Source organism: Papio anubis, chromosome 6 (genome assembly GCF_008728515.1).
Source record: "Papio anubis isolate 15944 chromosome 6, Panubis1.0, whole genome shotgun sequence".
In the NCBI taxonomy this organism is placed as follows: domain Eukaryota; kingdom Metazoa; phylum Chordata; class Mammalia; order Primates; family Cercopithecidae; genus Papio; species Papio anubis.
The window spans coordinates 3,818,096-3,830,555 of record NC_044981.1 but is presented as its reverse complement, the minus strand read 5'-3'; the positions used below and the strand labels follow the sequence as shown (position 1 = coordinate 3,830,555).

Genomic DNA, 12,460 nt, shown 5'->3' with positions numbered 1-12,460 from the left:
ATTTAATATTTCAGTTTTTTAACAAGGCGTAAAGAAAATACATTGTGGAACGAAGTTTTCATCATGTGACAAAAGAAGACATGCCCATTCTTCAGAAACAAATTTCCTTAGGACTTGATATGGTCTGGCTCTGTGTCCCCACCCAAATCTCATCCTGAATTGGAATTGGAGTTGTAATCCCCACGTGTTGGGGGAAGAGACCTCGTGGGAGGTGATTAGATCGTGGGGGCAGTTCCCCCATGCTGTTCTCATGATAATGAGTCTCATGAGATCTTTGGTTTTGTACGTGTCTGGCATTTCTCTCTCCTGATGCCATGTGAAGGACATATTTACTTCTCCTTGTGCCGTAACTGTAAGTTTCCTGAGGCCTCCACGCACAGCTGTGAGCCAATTAAACCTCTTTCCTTTGTGAATTACCCAGTGTTGGGCAGTTTTTTACAGCAGCGTAAGAACAGACTAATACAGGACTCAATAGGAGGGATTTAGCATTTGATGATTTGCATAGGAAACATTGATTTCCTGATACAGTGGATGACATCTTCAGCAGTGCTTTTTCTCAGACATGGGCAACTCAGGTGGATGCTCATCATATCCTTGTTTTTAATTTCAAATTTATGTATTCCTTTAATAAAATTAACATATAATCAAGGGTTTAAGAAATATCTATCAGTACAGAAAGGCCCCAGTCTTCCCTGCCAGTATTCACAGCTCCACAGACATAAATACTTTAAATATTTTTGGGTTATGTCCTCTCATAGTTATTTCCGTAGCTTCCAATGATGACGTGTGTTTGCTGTGATATTTTGCTTTATCCATATTAATCATTTTTACTGGGGCTTTCTGCTCTGAGAGATGAGGATTTACCTCATACTCTCAATGCAGTCATATTATTATTCTTAGCATCTCTATTTTTTAATCTTTGTATTCTTATACCTTTACTTTTCATCAACTTGGTTTCATCAACTGTTGACTTCTTTTTAAAGTGAGGATTTAAAGAAAAATAGGTTGGACATGTTGGCTCAAGCCTGTAGTACTAACACATTGGGAGTACGAAGCGGGAGAACTGCCTGAGCCCAGGAGTGTGAGACCAACCTGGGCAACATAAGGAGACTCTGTCTCTACAAAATAATCACAATAATTTAAAAATTAGCTGGGTGTTGGGGCACGTGCCTGTAGTCTCAGCTACTCAGGAAGCTGAGGCAGGAGGATCACTTGAGTACCAGTGTTTGAGGCTGCAGTCAGCTGTGATTGCGCCATTGCACTGCTGCCTGGTGTCAGAACAAGACCCTAATGTTTCTAAAAATTTGTTTTCATAAATAAATTAAAGAATAAAATAAAAACATTAGTTCCTGTATCTTTCCCTTTCAGCTGTCCTCCACCCTGAATCACAACTTCTGTCATCTGGTTTTTTTGTTTTTGTTTTTGTTGTGATAATTTTACTGTTCTATCACAATAACAAAATATTTTGTGCTTTGTATGTTGATTCTAAAAGTTTAGAGTCAATAACCAGTTTATATTTTAGTTTTCCTGGAATTTGTAATCACCTTTTCAGGACTTGTAGTCTCTTCTCTTATCATTGCCTAAAGTTACTTCTCAAGGGTAGGGCAGGTCTCTCAACTCTCCATTTATTTGGCTACCTACCTCCAGTGTCCACTGACCAGTCTCCAGACACAGCAGTCATTTGACCATTTCTTTCCTTGCCTTCCTGGAAAAAAATTCATTTCCTGGATCCCGTGTCTTTTTCCTTTCCTGTACTACACCCAATATTTTTTCTGGAGCACATCCTCAAATTCTTAAGAAAGGGTGTGTGAGCGAGTCCATCTTCTGATCCCTCATGTGTCTAAAAATATCTATTCTACCCTCAAACTCCTCTAATAATTTTGCTATATATGAAAGCCTGGATTGAAAACAATTTCCCCCCAGAATTTAAAGACTCTTCAGTATCTTTTAGTAGCCAGTGGTGTGCTGTAGCCTGATGTAAGTTGCATGCTTGCCACTTTATATGTGAATTGGTTTGTCTCTGGAAGGTGGTCTGATTTTTCTTCCTCCTTGGGTTCTGAAATTTTACCGTGATGTGTCTACTTGCACTTCTTTCCCATTCATTGTGCTAGAATTCCTTGGGATCACTCAGTCTGGAGGTTGACGTATTTCAGCTCTGGGAAATTATTTTCCATCACCCCTTTGAAAATATCTTCCTTTCACTGTTAGTCAAATAGTGTACTTCCTAGATTGAGTATTGTATCTCTTTTTTTTTGAAACTGAGTCTTGCTCTGTCGCCCAGGCTGGAGTGTAGTGGCGTGATCTCGGCTCACTGCAAGTTCCATCTCCCGGGTTCATGCCATTCTCCTGCTTCAGCCGCCCGAGTAGCTGGGACTACAGGTGCCTGCCACCACACCCGGCTAATTTTTTGTATTTTTTAGTAGAGACGGGGTTTCACCGTGTTAGCCAGGATGGTCTTCATCTCCTGACCTCGTGATCTGCCCACCTCAGCCTCCCAGAGTGCTGGGATTTACAGGCATGAGCCACTGCACCCAGCCCAGTATTGTATCTCTGTTAAACATATTTTCCACGTCTTTGTACTTTCGTTTTTCTTTCTGACATATTTACACAACATTTCTCCCACATTTCCTCCTTAGAATTATATATTTTTTAACTTGCAAAAGCTGTTTTTTGGTATCTGATTGTAGTTCTGTTTAGCACCACCTTGGTGATTTATCACTACTTATGATCTCCACCAATCTCTTTGATGATGTTAGAGTTTTACGTTTTCAGTATTTGCCAGATTTTCTCCATGATCATTTTTTCTGCTTATTTACCATAGTGTCTCTCTTTTATGTTGAGAATATTTCTCAAATGCCTGGTGATTTCCTGGATATCTGTTCACATTTGAGGATAAGTTAATAAGGAGATGACTGGGAGCCATAACCAGGCCACTCAAAACACATTCACATTCATCTGAAAATGATGCCCTGGTTGACATAAAACTATAAAGCATGGGCCGGGCATGGTGGTTCATGCCTGTAATCCCAGCACTTTGGGAGGCTGAGGCAGGCAGATCACCTGAGGTCAGGAGTTCGAGACCAGCCTGGCCAACATGGTGAAACCCTGTCTCTACTAAAAATACAAAAATTAGCCAGGCGTAGTGGCACACGCCTGTAATCCCAGCTTCTCGGGAGGCTGAGGCAGGAGAATTGCTTGAACCCAGGAGGCGGAGGTTGCAGTAAGCCAAGATCGTGCCACTGCACTCTAGCCTGGCCGACAGAGCGAGATTCTGTCTCAAAAAAACAAAACAACAAAAAAAACCCTACAAAGCATGGTCTGAAAAACCTGAAGCTGTGGCAAAGAGACCTACTGTCTTTCACCAGAATCTTCAATTTTTGACAGAAACATGGGCATAATCCCAATTGCTAACCCTGACCGCCCCCATCACAGCTGCAGTCTCCAGCCTTGCTTCCTCCTTGCCCCGGCTCCAAGCCTGGAGGGGCTCTGCAGAGATTCCGTAGTGAATGAGCTGTTGTCTCAGGCTTTAAACAGTCACTCATGCTCTTTCTTCCACCTCTGTGGAGGCCACATTGGACTGTGACATTAGTGAGAAACAAACATTTCTTATTATGCTGAGCCACTGAGATTTGGGGGTTGTTTGTTACCACAACATAGCCTAATTCACCCTGACTACTAAACTGCCCAATTTCCTCACCAGTGAAGCTAGCCTCATTGGTGAGGAATAAACTCTATAGCGCCTCACTCTTAAACATAAATGCATAAGCAAGATTCATCAGATATTTGAGGAAAGTGTTCACATGAAGAACAGACTCTTAATAAATCAGAAGCAGCGGAACTCATAGGGAACAGAGACAATGCAACGAATAGAAGAAAATATTTGTTTTAAAGGCCGGGTGCTGTGGCTCACGCCTGTAATCCCAGCACTGGGAGGCCAGGGCGGGCAATCACCTGAGGTCAGGAGTTTGAGACCAGCCTGGCCAACCTAGTGAAACCCCATCTCTACTAAAAAATACAAAAATTAACTGGGTGTGGTGGCATGCATCTGTAGTCCCAGCTGCTAGAGAGGCTGAGGTGGGAGGATCGCTTGAACCCAGGAGGCGGAGGTTGCAGTGAGCCACAATCACGCCACTGCACTCCAGCCTGGGCAATGGAGTGAGATCCTGTCTCAAAAAAAAAAAAAAAGGCCGGGCCCAGTGGCTCACGCCTGTAATCCCAGCACTTTGGGAGGCTGAGATGGTTGGATCACGACGTCGGGAGATCGAGACCATCCTTGCTAACATGGTAAAACCCCGTCTCTACTAAAAAAATACAAAAAGCTCAGCTGGGCGTGGTGGTGGGCGCCTGTAGTCCCAGTTACTCGGGAGGCTGAGGCAGGAGAATGGCATAAACCCAGGATGCACAGCTTGCAGTGAGCCGAGATCACGCCACTGCACTGCAGCCTGGGCGGCAGAGCAAAACTCCGTCTCAAAAAAAAAAAAAAAAAGAATAAAAAGAAAACATTTGTTTTAAAATTATAATTAAAATCTGCAAAGATAAGGAAAGATATTAAACCCATAAAACAAAAAGAAGGTGCTATAGTAAACAGTGAGAGAACAAGAAAGAGCTTTTGGAAATAAATAATATAGTAGAAAGTAAGGTAAATAAATAGATATGCAAATGTTCATAGCAGTTTTATTTATAATAGTTCCAAACTGGAAACCACCCAGATGTTCTTCAGTGGGTGAGTGATTAAACAAATTGTAATACATTTATACTGTGCAAATACTACTAACCAGTAAAAACAGATAAAGTGTTAACACACATATAGCTTAGAAGAAATTATGCTGAGTGAAAAAAGGCTAATCTTAAAAAAAATGCATGTTGTATGATTTTATCTATGTAACATTTATGAAACAACGCAATTTTAGAAATGGAGAACATATTAGTGGTTGTCAGGGATTAGGAATGAGGGAAGAGGGAATGGGTATGTTGATTGAGTGGTAACATGCAGGACTCTTACGGCTATGGTACTGTTGTGTATCTTGATTGTGATGGTGGCTATCCAAGACAACACAAGTGATAAAATTGCAAAAAGTTATGCCAAGCACACACACAAACACACGCGGGCATGTGTAACTTGTGAAATCTGAATGAACTCTGTAGATTGTACCAATTTCAATTTTTTTTATAGTAGCTGTATGTTTAATATTGCTGTAAAGATACGCTTTTCTTATACAATTATTGTTAATAATTTGAAGATGTTTATTGCATTCTATTTTTGGTGGGAAAAAATGTAACATATTTGTATTTAGCACAACGTTGTGAAATACAAAAAACATGTAACTGAGTAAGCAGGATTTTTCTATTCCTAGCCCATTTCTGAGGACTAAAGCATGAACTGCTCCCAATGTAATTAAGTATTTCTTGCAATAGTTGGGCACCAAGTTTAAGATTTATTAATTTTCTCCTCTCAGTATAGGCAGCAATTCACCATTTTCTTTCAGCTCCTTCACGATATCCAATCTTCCCACCAGCTCCCCTTTCACATACAGCTGAGGGTATGCTGGCCAATTTGAATAAGCTTTTAATCCTTGCTGAACTCCTTTATCCTCCAATATATCGAATGTTTCACATTCAACCCCAGTTCTATTTAGTATTTCCAGAATTTGTTTGCTGAATCCACATTTTGCTTCCTGTTTGTTTCCTTTCATAAAGAGCATCACAGAAGCTTTATTTGTCAGCACTTTGAGCCTTTCCTCTAATTTGGGGGCTTTGGGACAAATTGTATCTAGTTCTTCAGATGGTTGTAGCTCCTTAATTATATGAGCTCTCCAGAAACGTGGAGCTGAGGATAGGTAGGCCAATTGGAATAGGCTTTGAGCCCCTGCCAAACCTCTTCATCTGAGAAGACATGAGAACTGCTAAACTAAACATGCTTGTGAAGAATTTCCACCATCTGCTCGCTGAAACCACAGCGTGGTTCTTGAGGAGTCTGTTTCATAAACAGCATGCAGCGGGCAGCATGAGTCAATTTCTTTAAGCGCAGATTGCGATCTGCTTTGAGATGTTCATCAGTGCTGGCTGGGAAGGAGCCACTAGATGCATGTCGCTGAACTTTTTTGGTCAACTCTGGGACATGTGCACCATCTAATCAGTCAATTTTTTGAGAATTATTGAAAAACAGAACAGTGGGAACAGAGCTAATTTCATATTTTTCAGATACTTCAGGACACCTTCAGCTTCCAACTTCACAAATGAAACTTGAGGGTGTTCTTTAGCTAACTCTGTCATAACTTCGTTCATCTGTGCACATTGTGGAGCCTGTGGTGCCCAGAAGTGGGCCACAAAGAGGGACTTGGCTTTGAGGTGCAGCAGCTCTTCAAACTGCCCGGCTGAGCTGACCTCTTCTACTGCTGCTGCAGCCGCCTCAGCTGCCCTTGCCACCATGCTGCCGCCACCACCAATTTCAATTTTTCAGTTGTGATATTTACGATAGTTGTTCAGGATGTTAACAGCGAGGGAGTCTGGGGGAAGGGTGCAGGAGACATCCCAGTACATTTCTTTGCATTTTGAAATAATATTTCCTGTGAATCTGTAATTATTTCAAAATAAAAAGCTTTAAAAATCTTCAAATAAATAAACAGATACTTTGGAAGATAAAGTCAATCACATATCCCAGAAAGAACAAAAAAGACAGTGTGGAGGACAGAAGGAGAGAAGGGAAGGGGAAAGATAAGAAAATTAGAGAATCAATTCAGAGGTGCGTGATAATATTAAGAATTCCCGAGAGAACAGAGTAAACAAAGGAGAAGAAACTAAAATAATAAAAATCGACACCAACTTGAGAACACGTGCTTTTGTGCAGAAGGGGCTTCCCGACTGCCCACTGCAGTGATGCAGAAAGGCCCAGCACACCGGAATGACCTTTCAGAACACTGAGAGGCAAGGAGAACACCTGTGCTGGATTGTCTCTTGTCAACCTGATGACACCACCATTCTTCTGAGGTTGGGAACTGTATTTCCCAGAATTCTGTTCCCAAGGTGGCAGGGGTGGAGCTGAGCTTAGGCTCGGTGAACGTCTGATTTGAGTACGGCTCCTGCAGGGTGCCCTGCCTGCCAACAGCAGAGACCAACATTGAGCCCATGATGTGGCACTGTTATTTGGGGGAATCAACAGTTTAAGTAACGTGGACCATTTCCATCCTGCCAGGAGCACCGCTTTGTTCTCACTAGAGATGGATTGCCTTCCTGTCCACAATGGTTCCTCCAAAATGGTCATGTCTGGACTCACGGAACACCTAATGCATGGTAGCGGCACTCTTCCTAGCTGTGCTTCTGACAAGGAACTCATTTCACAGCAAATGAAGTGCAGCAATGTGCTCACGAAAGCATGATGTTGTTAATGCCTTTATTTGGAATTCGCTGGTCTTACCATGTTTGCCATCATCCTGAAGCTTGGCTTGGTAGAGTGGCAGAATGGGCTTTTGAAGATTCAGTTATGGTGCCAGTTGGCAAAATCACTTTGTGGAGCTGATTAGTGCCCGATGAGATGCAGAACATACTCTCTATCAGTGGCCAGTTTATAATGTAGTTTCCCCCATAGCAAAGATACGAAGTTTCAAAAATCAAGGAATAGTGTCTTTCACTGTACATCTAATGATCTACCAAAGTTTTGGCTTTTTATTCCCACAACATTAAACTCTGCTAGTTTGCAGGTCTGGGTTTCCAGGGCAGGAATACTTCCACCAGGGAACACAATGGTGGGTCCATTTAACAGGAATCTGAGACTGTCATCTGGTCACTTTGTCAGACAAATAAAATGGTTTCTGTGCTAGATGGGATAACTGATCTTGATTATCAAGGGTAAATTGGTTGGCTACTGCACAATGGAGGCAAGAAGTACTCGAGCTCCAGGAGATCCTCCTAGTAATCTCCTGGCACTCCCATGCTCTGTAGTAAAAGTTAGAGAAAACTATAGCAACCACAACAAGCGGAACAGTGTCGCACAGAAATTTTAAGAATAAAGATTGAGGTCATCATACTAGACCAAAAAACAAATTAAAAAACTGATTGGGCCGGGCACAGTGGCTCACACCTGTAATCCTAGCACTTTGGGAGGCCGAGATGGATGGATCACGAGGTCAGGAGATCGAGACCGTCCTGGCTAACACAGTGAAACCCCGTCTCTACTAAAAAAATACAAAAAACTCAGCCGGGCGTGGTGGTGGGCGCCTTTAGTCCCAGCTACTCAGGAGGCTGAGGCAGGAGAATGGCGTGAACCCAAGGAGGCGGAGGTTGCAGTGAGCCGAGATCACGCCACTGCACTCCATCCTGAATGACAGAGGAAGGCTCTGTCTCAAAAAAAAAAAAAAAAAAAAAAGACTGGCTGAGTGCTTGCTGGGGACCAGTGTGATAGGAAATGAGTGGTGGGAGAAGGGAATTATAAATACCAATTATGGCCATGTGACCAGTTCCAGAAACAAGTACTGTAGTCATTAGAGATATTTTCTGTATTGCTTAGATATGGACATTTGTATATATAAATTGATATTTTTCTTTGCTTTCTCTCCCATTCCAATACCCTCTAATAGTATCAGTGTATGAATCATGGTTACCTCTATGGTTCAGTTTTAGGTTATAGGATAGCAAGATAAGATTGTGAATCAGAAGATAAACATTTATTCACAGATGGATAAAGTGGAACTCTGGGTTTCTTTTTTTAGGTTTGGTTGTATGAAAAATAATTGAATCATATAATGTAAAAGCATAATGTTGCTAGTATCTTTATTTGGAAGTTAAAGATTAAAAATAGGGTGTATGGATGCTGAGCTGATGAAGGAGTAGACTGTGCTGGATTACCTGGTGTTAACTCAGCACAATTCTCACTCATTTTTAAGGCTGAGAGCTACATTTTCCAGAATGGTTTCCTTTTCTATGTGATTTTTGGTTAGAGTATGCTCATGAGAGAAACTTGTATAAGATTTGGAAGATGGAAGTGAATCAGTTGCAGCTAAATGTGCAGGTAGGCAAGAGCTTCACAGTGGCTTCCCTGCAAACTCTTGAGAGGATAATTGGTGGAAGCTTCTCAGAGATTCCTGAGAATTTCAGTAAGCTTTTGAGAACCACCTCTCCTCAGTGATTCAGACTGAGATGTTTAGCATAGATTTCTCTGATTTTTGGTGACAGATCCAGTGACCTCTACTCCTTCAGCTCTTCCAATAGTCATGAAAGATCCTAATTTTATATTAATTTCCTTATCCACAGAATGTGTAGGCAGAGCATGATGGTGCACACCTGTAGTCCTAGCTGCTTAGGAGGCTGAGGCAGGTGGATCGTGTGAGTCCAGGAGTTCAAGACCAGCTTGGGCAAAGTAGTGAGATCTGTCTCTTAAAAGAAGGAAGATGACAGAATACATAAAATGACAAGATTCTAAAAGCTTCCAGAGAGAATAAAAGATTGCATATAGAGAATGAGAAGTCAGCGTGGCATTGAATGTATCAACAGTAACAATCTAGATGAAAATGAAGCCAGGCCTTTATAATTCTGAGGGAAATTGATTTCTAAGACAGAATTCTGTATCCAGCTTAATCAATGGTGAGGGTAAAACAAAGACATTTACAGACGTGAAAAGTTTCAGGATCTTATGTCTACTTCCGTCATGAAGCAATTAAAGGATATGCAACATTAAAATTAGAAAATGAGCCTAAGAACCCAAGAAACCAAAGGGATTTGGAAGACAAGGAAGCCAATGCAGGAGAGAGGAGAATTCACAGGATGATGGTTGAGTGAATTTCCAGTATGGAAGTTGTGCAATGGGCCCAAGGGCCAGGCAAGGCTGGGCAGCAGGATAGAAAGCTGTTGAGGAAGGCCGGGCACAGTGGCTCATGCCTGTAATCCCAGCATTTTGGGAGGCCAAGGCTGGCAGATCACGAAGTCAGGAGTTCGAGACCAGCCTGGCCAACATGGTGAAACCCTGTCTCTACTAAAAAACAAAAAAATTAGCCAGGCGTGGTGGCACGCACCTGTAATCCTAGCTACTTGGAAGGCTGAGGCAGGAGAATCACCTGAACCTGGGAGGCAGAGGTTGCAGTGAGCCAAGATTGTGCCACTGCACTTCGGCCTGGGACACAGCAAGACTCCGTCTCAAAAAAAAAAAAAAAAAAAAGCATTGGGGAGATGTGGCCCAGGGAAACAAACATATGTGGGATCAGTGGATTACCTGATGCGTTCCACCATATTAAAAGGAGTTCTTCAGCTCTCTCAGAGAGTTTAGGAAAAATTAGTAATAGTACATAGAAAATGAAGCAAATGAAAAAATGCGATAATTTTTAACTCCTGGAAAAAACAAATGTTGTACAAGAAAGGGAAATACAACCATACTGTATTACGTAGCTCATCAGTGAATGGTATTGTCAACAAAAAGAGTCAAACTGTACAATATTTGAAGAGATTTATTCTGAGCCAAATATGAGTGACCATGGCCTGTGACACAGCCCTCAGGAGATCCTGAGAACATGCGCCCAAGGCGGTCGGAGTGCAGCTTGGTTTTATACACTTTAGGAAGGCATGAGACATCAATCAAATACATTCAATAAATACATTGGTTTGGTCCAGAAAGGCGAGACAACTCAAAGCTGGGGTGGGGGTATCCAGGCTATAGGTAAATTTAAACATTTTCTGCTTGACAATTGGCTGAGTTTGTTTAGAGACCTGGGATCCATAGAAAGGAAATGTTCAGGTTAAGATAAGATTGTGGAGACTAAGGTTCTTTTGAAGTCTTACAGTGGCTGCCCTTAGAGACAATAAATGGCAAATGTTTCCTATCCAGATCTTTAAAAGGTGCTTTTTTTTTGAGACGCAGTTTCACTGTTGTCACCCAGGCTGGAGTGCAACGGCTTGATCTCGGCTCACTGCAACCTCCCCCTCCCGGGTTCACGTGGTCCTCTTGCCTCAGCCTCCCAAGTAGCTGTGATTATGCTCCACCACAGCCGTCTAATTTTTGTATTTTTAGTAGAGATGGGGTTTCACCATGTTGGCCAGGCTGGTCTCAAACTCCTGACCTCAGGTGATCTACCCGCCCCCGCCTCCCACAGTGCTGGGATCATAGGTGTGAGCCACCGTGGCCACAGAGATTCTTTACAGATGCACATTTTCCCTCAGGAAGGACAGCTTTCTAGGGCCATTTTGAGATACGGCGAAGAGACATGTTTTGGGGTAAAATATTTTTATTTTCTTTCTTGTCTCCTAATGTTGTGCCAGAGTCAGGTTGGAAAGCAAGTCATGATATATATATAGAGTTAAATAAAACCCACTGATGAGAATTTATGGTTTGTAAGGCATGACTCCCCAGACCCCTTAGATGGGAATTTGGGCAAGATAAAAAGTCAGAGCATAGTCCTCAGTATTTATATAGTCATAACAATATAAGTATTAGATATCGATTTAATAAAGAATTGGGATACAACCATACTAAAAGAGTTCTTTTAAGTAGGTAAGGTGTGTGATGTTTTATAAGAGTACTAAATTCTTATGCTTCATCAGAAGTCAGCATATAACATTTAAAATCAGCAAGAAACAGAAATTAAAGAATATTACTTAGAAATATGGAGGTAAATATCAGAAGAAACAGCTAAAAATGGCACGGTGGCTTATGCCTATAATCCCAGCACTTATGGGAGGCCGAGGCGGGTGGATCATCTGAGGTCAGGAGTTTGAAACCAGCCTGGCCAACATGGTGAAACCCCGTCTCCACTAAAAATACAAAAAATTAGGCATGGTGGCAGAAGCCTGTAATCCCAGCTACTCAGGAGACTGAGTCAGGAGAATCGCTTGAACCCGGAAGGCAGAGGTTGCAGTGAGCCGAGATCGCACCAGTACACTCCAGCCTGGGCAACAGAGCGAGACTGTGTCTCAAAAAAGAAAGAAGCAGCCAAAAATGCTGATGAAAGGGTTGTCTCTAGGAAGTGAAAATGGAGTTGGGAAAGGAAGAGTAAAACAGGGACTGATATTTTTCTTACAGTCATTAGAGTACCGCTGGGTGTTTGAAATTAGATATATTTCTTACTTGGATAAAAAAATTAAACATCAGAGAAAAGTATAGGAGAAATTAATACCCACATGGGAAAGGACATTAACAGGCAATTCACAAAATATAAAGGACCAATTGACATAAAAATTTATTTTACTAAAAAATTAGATAAGTAAAAACATGCACAGCAATCAAGTATGTTTTTCCATCGAATTACAAAAAGTCTGACTTCTCTGCTTACTGTTTTTCCTGTTCAGTAGATTGGAAATGTCATAACACTTACCTTGATTAATTTATTTCAAGGAAGCAATGAGATAATGCACAAGAATTCTAAACTCTTGTATGAATAAAAAGCAATGGAAAACAAGAAAGCTGCCTCCAGGATACAGTCTTCAAATCTGGCTAAAAAGATAGGGCCAACTGTCATATTTGACATTCTTTTATTTAAAT

General features: G+C 41.6%; 1 pseudogene; it reads right to left on the bottom strand.

Moving 5' to 3' along the window:
- Positions 1–5,415: 5,415 nt before the first annotated feature.
- Positions 5,416–6,429, bottom strand: LOC101019826 (annotated as a pseudogene).
- Positions 6,430–12,460: the final 6,031 nt, after the last annotated feature.